Genomic DNA, 10,284 nt, shown 5'->3' on the forward strand with positions numbered 1-10,284 from the left:
TATTAAATTCTGTAAAATAATTTTAAACATCTCATCTGAGATATTCTTCACTATTTCAAAAAATCGAAAAGAGTTTCGGATCACTTTCAGATGTTAAATATTTTTCATTCCAGTTCGGGGATCAATGTCATATACACTCTGTCGTATCTGTGGCTGGCCGCTGTTGGTATTGCTATCGTCCTGATCGTGGCTTTCTTCGTCAGCTGGGCAACAGGTCGGGAGACCAATGGGGACTGATCATACGATCATCGGGTTTGCAGGGTGTCTGGAATGTTTGTCTGAGACGGACGTCTCGTTCACTGAAAAGTGGAACAGTTAGGATCAGTCTTATGTTTGGATTGAGTTCCATGCATGATTCGAACCCACGCTCTCAGAGTAGTGCACCTCATCACCATCACACACTTAGAAGTCTAACCAACCCAGACACCAAGGCTTCCGCGTAAGGGAAATCTGACGATTGTAGTCTAAATTACGCTCGTTTCAGAATGATAAACTATCGTCCAAAAGAAAGGACACCAAATATTTCTCTGGTCTAAACCAAAACGTAAGCAAAATATGGTAACAGTTCATGTTTTATTGTAAAAAGAAATCATTCAGCAACATTATTTAATGGATAAGAAGAAGACAAACGACGAAGCTCGTGATCTGATATCACATGAATGACACGTTGGTGCATTATCCTGTATTTGATTACCACTGCAGGATAGATTGGGAGTTTTTACACCTTTCTGGGCAGCACATGTTGCTCAATACCGGGTGAGGACACCCATAGGTGATGAAGGCCCGAACCCAGCGTCGAACTGAGTAGGTGAGTCTTCTGACGTCTTGATTAGGAATCCGACGCCATTCCTTTTGCAGGACAGCTGTCAAAGCGTTCCTCGTCAATGGCTGACTTTGGCATTTCCGAATATGACGTGCCAGTTATTCCAAAAGGTCCTCATTTGGGGACAGATCTTGAAGAGCTTGAACTTGCGTTCGTCATTAAAGTTCACTCTTCGCCAGTGTCGCTGCTGCCAGTGTCGCACAGTCCTGGTTCATCTCAGTCTGGCACGTCGGCGTTGGCACGTCAACGTCATGCCCTTGAAAGGTCGATTGCCACGGACACCATGGATGTGGAGTCGTCTGGCCCGTCTGTTGACTGGATTTCCGATGATGTTGGCTTTTGATGATGTCACAGTGACGTATCGGTTCCTCAACTGAAATAGCCGTAAATTCCGGTCTTCCTTTTGGATAGTGACCTTCAGTATACCACTCTTTGGCCTGTCTGCAGTGCTGCCAGTCTGTCGTAGACGTCTGACACGTCTTCAGACGCTGGATTTGCAGCATCCCATGGTCCTAGCCACATGCTCTTGTGTCTGTTCCATCTGTAACATACCGACTGCTCTCTCGCTCTTCTCTGGTGTTAAACGAGGCATGCTCCTGGTTGTCAATCGATAAACATAAGAGAATAAATCCCAGTTAGCATTTATACCCTATTTTCATGCGGGTAACTTTGTGCACAGTCTCGGTTCTATTCGTGTAAAATCTTTCTTTTCACGAAATACGAAATGCAAGTGCAAGTGTTCTCTAGGAATAGACATGCTTTGTTTGAGAGATGTGTTTTTCCCTATTTTCAAACAGACAGACACTTATTTTGACAATTTGCAGTCGTTTTATTTTGGTGGCGTTTCTTTTGGCGTCTAGTTTAGTTCCAAAGACCCTTCACTGTTTTCCCAAAGAAAGTGTGATCTCTTGTGATAGTATGTACGTGTTGTTTGCACAGGAAGGCTTACTTCATGGCTCTAGCCTGAGTAAACCACCAGGAGATCATCAATTAACTCATCGCCAGAGTGAGTGAGTTAAAATTTGTAATCACATTAGCAATATTTCAGCCACATCGTGACTTGAAAGTTATAAATTCATAGTACACACAATTAGATTGTGAAACACTGCAAACTAAGAGCAGTAAAACAAGAGTCATCAGAAGATGACATATCCCCCGACCCCTTCATATTCGAGAGGACCAATCATCTGACAGTTATTTGATGTTTTGTTAGGCTAAGTTTGAATCGTTTCAATTGAAATCATGAAAAATATAAATGCCATATATCTGTAAACAGCAAAAGGCACCGCTCAAAATCTATCTCATATATCTGATAAGATCTGTTGAAAGATATCAAATGGTTTTGGAGTTGTGCTCCGGAAACGAAACCCATTCCTCCATTTTGAAACCGAGCAAAATAGAAATGCCCAAATTTTGTAAATAGCAAAAGACTAAACTTTAGTGTTCGCCTCACATATTTCGCAGAAAGACATTAGGAGGGTTTTTCAGTTCTGCTCCGGAAAAGAAACATACCTCTCACTTTTGTCCGAAATATTTCCATGGAAACCAAGAAAATAATAAAACATAAAAACATGCAAATAGCAAAAGGCAACATGCAAATAGCAAAAGGCACCACGCTAGGTTCTGACTGATATATCTACCGAGTTTTGTAGAACAATATTGAATGCTTCGGAGTTCTGCTCCGGAAACGAAGCCCAACCCACCATTAGACAAAACCCAAAACGTTCCATGTAAATAAATAAATAAATAAATAAATAAATAAATAAATAAATAAATAAATAAATAAATAAATAAATAAATAAATAAATAAATAAATAAATAAATAAATAAATGTGAAAAAGTACAACCATAGTTTCAGATTATTATATTTATCAAATTTAGTCTAAAATTTTGAACGGTTTTTGAGTTATGTTTCCGGAAACAAAATGATTACGTACGGACGGACATGCCGGGGTTATAATAACTTGATTACCAAGAGAATTAAATCTAGCATGGAAAAGTAAAATTTGACAAACTGTTAAACAAAATACCAAATAAAAACAGGCTGGAGATCACCAACGACTAAAGGTAGATCACCATACTAGGGACCATGGGGACTTACGCTACTTTTGCCTGCACGCTATCTTGCTTTATCGCCAGAACGATGCCTACCACACCAACAACAATAAAGACACAATTTGCTAATAAACATGAAGGAGTGGAATGTTTCCGTTGATGTTTCCTAGTTGCAATATGTTGCATCTGTCACTTTGATGAAAGTCTGGAAGCTCTATAAATGGACAAGATGGCAGATTTTGTATCGATTCGAACTTTCTGGCTGTTCAGTCTATTGCATTAAGGACTAATTATACTCAGCCTGATTTGAATGCTGCTGATCGTTAGCTGTTGGATTTCAGTCCTGTTCACTGCATTCTGAATGTGCCGTAACGTGCTGTAGGCGACGTTTCATATGGCTGTAATATTTCATTCAAAAGAGTCGACCTATCTAATGTTTTAGCAACACAACACAAAGTGAGTGAGTGAATTTGGTTTTACGCCACTTTTAGCAATATTTGAGCGATATCACGGCGGGGGACACCAGAAAATGGGTCTTACACATTGTACCACAACACAAAGCAACGTGCGTTCATGTGATGGGTCTTATGATCGTCATGTGCAATCTTTCAATTCTGTGTAATTTAACAAAGGTCGTCATTTTTTTTACAGGTTTCAACAGAGATGGGAACGTCGATCCTCGCTATGTCATATTTTTATCTGACATGGTTAGAAACATATTTTACCACGGGAAAAAGACCAACACGGATGAGGTATGTGCCCAATAATTCACAACGTGTTTAGTTGTTTCAAGTCGCTCTTCAACTATGCGACGGTTATATAATTAAATCGAGTCTGGACCAGACAAGCTACAAAGTGACATCAAAGGCACGATATGTGTCAGCATATATTTAAGTCTGGTGATAAGACTGAGCCATCAAATTACAGAGGAATTTCCCTACTAAATATCATGGGAAAAATCTTTACAACAATAATCGAGTCACGACTTAGAAAATGGATTGAACTCAATGAATTAATATCTGAATGTCAAGCAGGATTCCGTCCACAATATTCTACTACAGATCATTTATTTACGCTACAGGCATTGTGTTCCAAATACTTGGGTAAAACAAAAGGTCGTTTCTACTGTGGATTCATTGACTTTAAAAAAGCATTTGACTTTGTAGACAGAGATAAATTATTATACGTGCTCGTGCAACGTGGATGTCATGGAAAGTTATTTATCTTACTCAAAAGCATGTACGCATCAGTGAAGGCCTGTGCTAAAGTTGGTAATTCAAGAACGGTAGCGTTTGATACCTCCCGTGGAGTAAGGCAAGGATGTGTCTTAAGTCCCGTACTCTTTATTCTGTTTATTAATGAATTTGCCACCGAACTGTACAGGTCTTGTAACAGTGGAGTGTTCGTTACACAGGATATACGAGATCTACTGCTACTAATGTTTGCCGACGACATCGTCCTTTTTGCCACGAGTGTTATTGGTCTGCAACGACAACTAAGGATCCTGGAGGCATTTTGTGTAAAATGGGGACTGGAGTTGAACTTTAAAAAGTCAAATATCATCGTATTTCGAAATGGCGGAATTCTTACAAAATCGGAAAGATGGTTCTTCGGTAATCAGCCTATGGAGGTTGTTAGTTACTATAAATATCTTGGGATTGTGTTTTCATCAAGATTAATATGGACAAAAGCGTGTGAAACCCTTGCACAACAAGCAAACAAAGCCTGTCTTTCATTGTTTAGAATCTTTAGGAAAAACCAGGAAACAAAATACTCTACGGCACGGATGATATTTGACACGAAGATAGCACCAATACTACTCTATGGAGCTGAAATATGGGGACACAAGTATGCAGATTCAATTGAAAGGATTCAGATGATGTATTTTAAAAGATTTCTCAAAATTGGAAAATTTGCATCCAGCAAGGCCATCCTCGGTGAACTTGGACGTTATCCAATGTATGTCTTCAGCCAAATCAAAGTACTTATGTTTTGGTTCAGACTGTTACACATGAATCCAAAGCGTTATCCCATACAGTGTTATAAGATGCTCAAAGTGTTTGACGATTTGGGCAAAATTAATTGGGTGTCAAGTGTGAGATCTATTTTATTCAGAAACGGGTTTTCACATGTATGGCTAAACCAAGGCGTTGGCGATGTACAGTTATTCATCCTAACCTTCGAACAACGCATCAAAGATATAGCCTGCCAGACTTGGCACAGTGATGTTTGTAGCTCAACTTTTCTAAAACACTATTCACAATTCAAATATAACCTTCACTTGGAACCGTATATTACTGAATTAAAAAACAAAAACCTAATACGTGCATACTGCAAATTCCGAATTTCCCACAACAATCTGAAGATAAACAACTTTAGATGTAAGAAAGATGCCGCAATAACAGACTTTGTGTGTACAGTATGTAATGCCTTGGAAGTTGAAGATGAGAATCATGTCTTTTTCAAGTGTAAATATTACGAATGTTGGCGTGAAAAGTATTTCTTACAACTTGGAAAAGTGTATAGAGGTCCATTAGCCTTAGAATCAATCCTCAAATCAAGGAACAGTCAGGTAATATATTTTACTGCCGTATTTTTGCATAACATATTCCAAGCAAGATCTGCACCCAGTTGACCACTGTACAACGGTTAAATAACTGTATAACTGTATTATAGGCCACAAGGCCGATATTACGCAAATAAACTGTCTATCTGTCTGTCTGTCAAATATGTGTCAGCGAGTCTGACCGCCCTAACCGTTAGTCGCCTCCTACGACAAGCATGGATTGCCGAAGACCAGTTATCTTACCTCACACATGAATGTCGCTCTCCGATTGGCCAAGCCCTCTTCTATTATTTTCAATGTACCCCCTTACAGGCGATGTAATATTTTCAATGTACACAGGTGGGAATTCCGAACTCTTCTGGTGCTTCATGGTAGTACGTCTTTGCCTCGAATAACATTGCATCACGCAGCAAGCACGGATATTACCGATGTTTTGCGATTGAAAAAAAATCGATGGAAAGGGAGATAACTCTAAATTTGTTTACCTTGTGTCGTCTGCAAAATGGCGGATCGCCCCACATTCAACAGAAGTGCTTCAAAGAGTTGAAAATTAAAATTCAGGCGTTCGGTAAGATAAATACTTTGTTCACTGGTTCCTCCGTGTACATGGGCTCATGTACCCTGAGCTCGGGAAACATAAACAAACCTCGAGGGTACATGGCCCCCTCGTGACCAGTGAACAACTTATATTGTAACCAGGATCTTCACGGGCCAGCAGTATTAATTACCATGTGTCCATCTGATGTACAGGTACAGGTGTTTCAATATTACGTTGATCACTGGATTGTCTGGTCCACGCTCGCTTGCCTACAGACCGCTGCAATATAGCTGAAACATTACAGAGTGTCACGATAAAAGAAACCATACTTAAATCTTATAATGCATAATACTAGTATATACATTTAGTTTTGAGCTTCCAGAATCAGATTCCCCATTTATGTTCCAGAAGCCTGTAAAGCGGGGAAGTATTAATGATATCGTCATTGGACTCGAACCTGGACCAACAGTCGATACAGGACTACCACTCCTCGCTACTACCACCAACGACCGACTTGACGCCACGCACATCAAGGAAGCCAAACACTAGTCCACTGTATCTTGAAAGTCTGATGGCAAACACCGATCGTTGTTCTGTCTGTTGATTTATGTTTACTGAACTGCCTTGTCTCCACTGTTCATAAAATGTACAAACAAAACAGCGAGTGAGTTTAGTTTTACACCGCCTTTAGCATTAATGTAAGTTGTATGCATCTTTCGAGGATAACATGTGGGCCTGTTTGTAAACGTGTCATCAGAGCCGGCAGACGAGAGGTGACACTGCTCGAAAACGGTGTACATCACTGAAGTTTGCAATGTATTTATCTTAACGCCATGTTAACTGTACAAAATATTTTTTTATTTCTGTTATTTTGAATATCACTTCCGATCCATGTAAAGAAAATGTCGTGTCTCTCCCTACTGTTTTTAAAAATCAGTGAAAGTTATTCTGACGAACTTGAGTGAGTGAGTTTAATTTTACGCTCACTCAACAATATTCCAGCTATATGGCGGCGGTCTGTAAGTAATCGATACAAACTGTTTGTATCTTATGAACTTCTAATTTCAAGGTCGAACATATATTTTTATAAAATCTGTAAAATAACCGATGTGGGGCTGTGTCTCCAGGACTATAGTACGACATTGGTGACTACATGGGGAAATCTTAATGGTCACCACTACTTGACCTACATTACTTATCTAGTTGTTGTGCCTTATTTTGTTAACAACCCATGGATCACATCGTCCCCAGACCAGGTTGTAGATCGCTTGAATCGAAGGGAGATCAACGTACTGGGCTCCACGTGGTCACGACTACTTCTATGCAATGAAAATATGAAGTATTATCTTCTCGTGTCTTATCTTATCTTGTCTTTCCTCGAGTTGCATATCACGTGACTGACTTTTCTCTTGTCTGTAAACAAACACGCATGTTCTTAGAAAAGAAGAAAGTAATGAACGCTCTCTGGTGCGCGTTGCATATCGTTTAACATTGTTACAACCGGTGAAGGTCCCGGGGTAGAATAGGCCTTCAGCAACCCATGCTTGCCATAAAAGGCGAATATGCTTATCGTAAGAGGCGACTAACGGGATCGGGTGGTCAGGCTCACTGACTTGTTTGGCACATGTCATCGTTTCCCAATTCCGCAGATCGATGCCCATGTTGTTGATCACTGGATTGTCTGGTCCAAACTCGATTATCTACAGACCGCCGCCATATAGCTATAATATTGCTGAGTGCGGCGTAAAACTAAACTCACTCATAAACATTGCTGATATGACAATAGATTTTAACTCAGTCACTTTATAAAACGGACGACCTTCCTTTGGGGAGTATGACTGACAATGGTGCCCCCCCCCTCCCCCCCCCCCCCCCCACACACACTTGTATATGGCTCATTAATATAGCCTGACGTCAGACTATAAGGTATATAGTATAAAGATGATTTGACATGCGAGCACGCAAAGACACACACACACACAGAGAGAGAGGGAGAGAGAGAGAGAGAGACGTACATTAATACATCTTGACGTACATTCAAACATTTTGCACTATTTAATCATATACTTAACACGTCGTTTTTCTTGGGTTCTCTTTTGGTTGTTTTTTTTTCAAGGACGGGATGCATCAGCTGTCTTACCTTACATGACTGAGTCAGTGGTAATGACATCGTCTGTTTCCATATGACATTTCAAAGGGCGTTGGTGTGAGTTGTCAACACCGGCATCAAATCTGAGTCCCGTCCATGGGTTGTACATTTATCATCAGCTCTATAATCCGGCACATTGTCTAGGCCGGATTATTTTTAAAGTCCCAGTGAGTGCCGGTTTAGACAGCTACCACTGTATTAAAGAGCTTGATAAATTCATGACCACGATGTTAAGACTAGGAGCATTCAGAACGTCCCCTGTTTGTATGTTGAAACAAATGAACCTTATTCTAAGTTCAGGAGATTTAAACTCGCACTTCAAACTGCTCAGTTCTATCTGACCCAGCCTCCAAACTTGTTTCCTTCCGATAGCGAGTTGTACAGCAACAAACCAATGCCCATCTTTTGATTTAAGTATGCTGTAACATAGCGATGTATATGTAAGTCGTGATGATATCTGAAGATCCGACTTTCTCGGAAATACAACCTTGGCAATCCATACAGCCTGTTGTCAAGTTAGAAACAGCAAGGAAACTGTTAGAGACACCTTTTTGTATACCGACAGACATTTTAAAATTATTTAACTTAATTAAAGACTCGAGAACCCCTCTGTTTTTTGTAATAATGGAGGCTTCTTTAAATAAGGCGAGAAAAACCCTCCTCTAAGTATCCACAACCCTTCTCCGTTCCCAACACGAGTATGGCGCCGTCATCCATGGAAGAGTACAATTATTATAAAGAACGATTATTGGCAATAATTCATTTTTAGTGACGATATGTAGCTTTGTCGTGGCGTCTTTAGAACAACTCGAATTAACTGGGATTGTGTGACTGAGTGAGTGTACATTAACGCCGCCATCTGCAATACACGATCTATATGAAAGTTTTGTGTATATAATCAGGAGAGTGAGTGAGTGAGTTTAGTTTTACGCCGAACTCAGCAATATTCCAGCTATATGGCGGTGGTCTGTAAATAATCGAGTCTGGACCAGACAATCCAGTGATCAACATCATGAACGTCGATCTATACAAATGGGAACCGATGATGGGTCAACCGGGTCAGCGAGCCTGGCCACCCTATCCCGCTAGTCGCCTCCTAGGACCAGCATGGGTTACTGAAGATCAGTTCTAACCCTGATCTTCGTGACTACCACTACAATGTAACTTATCCACCCACGACACAAGGCCGAACCACTATCATTATAGATGAGCAGTCCTAACGCCAGGACGAAATTGATTTCATGGATGAATTTTGATTAATATGTTCTTTACATAGATGTATTTTTATGACTGGTAGTTTAGGTTAGTAATTAGAATTGTTAGTGGCTGTACCCTCAAAGGGGGTTGAAGTACTGTAAAATTATTGTCTTCCTGAGAGGTTACGTAAGTTCCAAACGTTCAAAGTCAATGTAGGCTTTTTAAGCATAATAGTTTTTGTTATTTTAATTCTGGCTACAATTTCTTACAACCGCCAGCAGTTGAGGGGATGGTGTAAATCCAACTAGGGTCCATGCAGGTAGCAAAGGTACTTTAAGTCCCCATGGTCCTTGTCTGGTGATCTACCGTCTGTTGTTGGCGATCTATAGCCTGTTTTTATATTTTATTGTCTATATAGTGATATCAGTTTTAACTTTTCACGCTAGTTTCAATGCTAATTGTGATAATCTAGTTGTTTACTGTCCTTCGTCGACAGGTTTTATAATATACTTATAGTCCTTTTCATTGGTAAATGTTCTCGTCACGACATGGCTGAAATATTGGCGATGTGACGTTAACTATTACTCACTCACTCACTCTCTCACATCACTCACTCACTCACGATACATGAATTACCCACCCATGACACGAGGCCCAACCACCAGTTCAGTTTTATGCCGGATCGGCACCAGACAATGCGGGGATCAACAGCATGAACATCAATCTAAGCAAATGGAATATCATGACACATGTCAATCAAGTCGATCCTGTTAGTCGCCTCTTACGACAAGCATGGGTTTCATGAAGATCTGTTTCAAACAGTGTATCCACGGGTGACCTAATTCAGACTTCCGCACAAAAGGTAAGGATGATTAAATCATGCCCAGGAGACTTACTTACCATTTCTTTTATTCTTCGCAGGTCTGTTGAAACATGTCAGGGAGTTTCTCCGATCA

The 10,284-nt window shown here is 40.2% G+C and overlaps 1 pseudogene; it reads left to right on the top strand.

Moving 5' to 3' along the window:
• LOC137280965 (uncharacterized) overlaps positions 1-6,531 on the top strand; it is a 49,511-nt pseudogene extending 42,980 nt beyond the window's left edge.
• The last annotated feature ends 3,753 nt before the right edge of the window (positions 6,532-10,284 follow it).

Source organism: Haliotis asinina, chromosome 4 (assembly GCF_037392515.1).
Source record: "Haliotis asinina isolate JCU_RB_2024 chromosome 4, JCU_Hal_asi_v2, whole genome shotgun sequence".
Taxonomy (NCBI): domain Eukaryota; kingdom Metazoa; phylum Mollusca; class Gastropoda; order Lepetellida; family Haliotidae; genus Haliotis; species Haliotis asinina.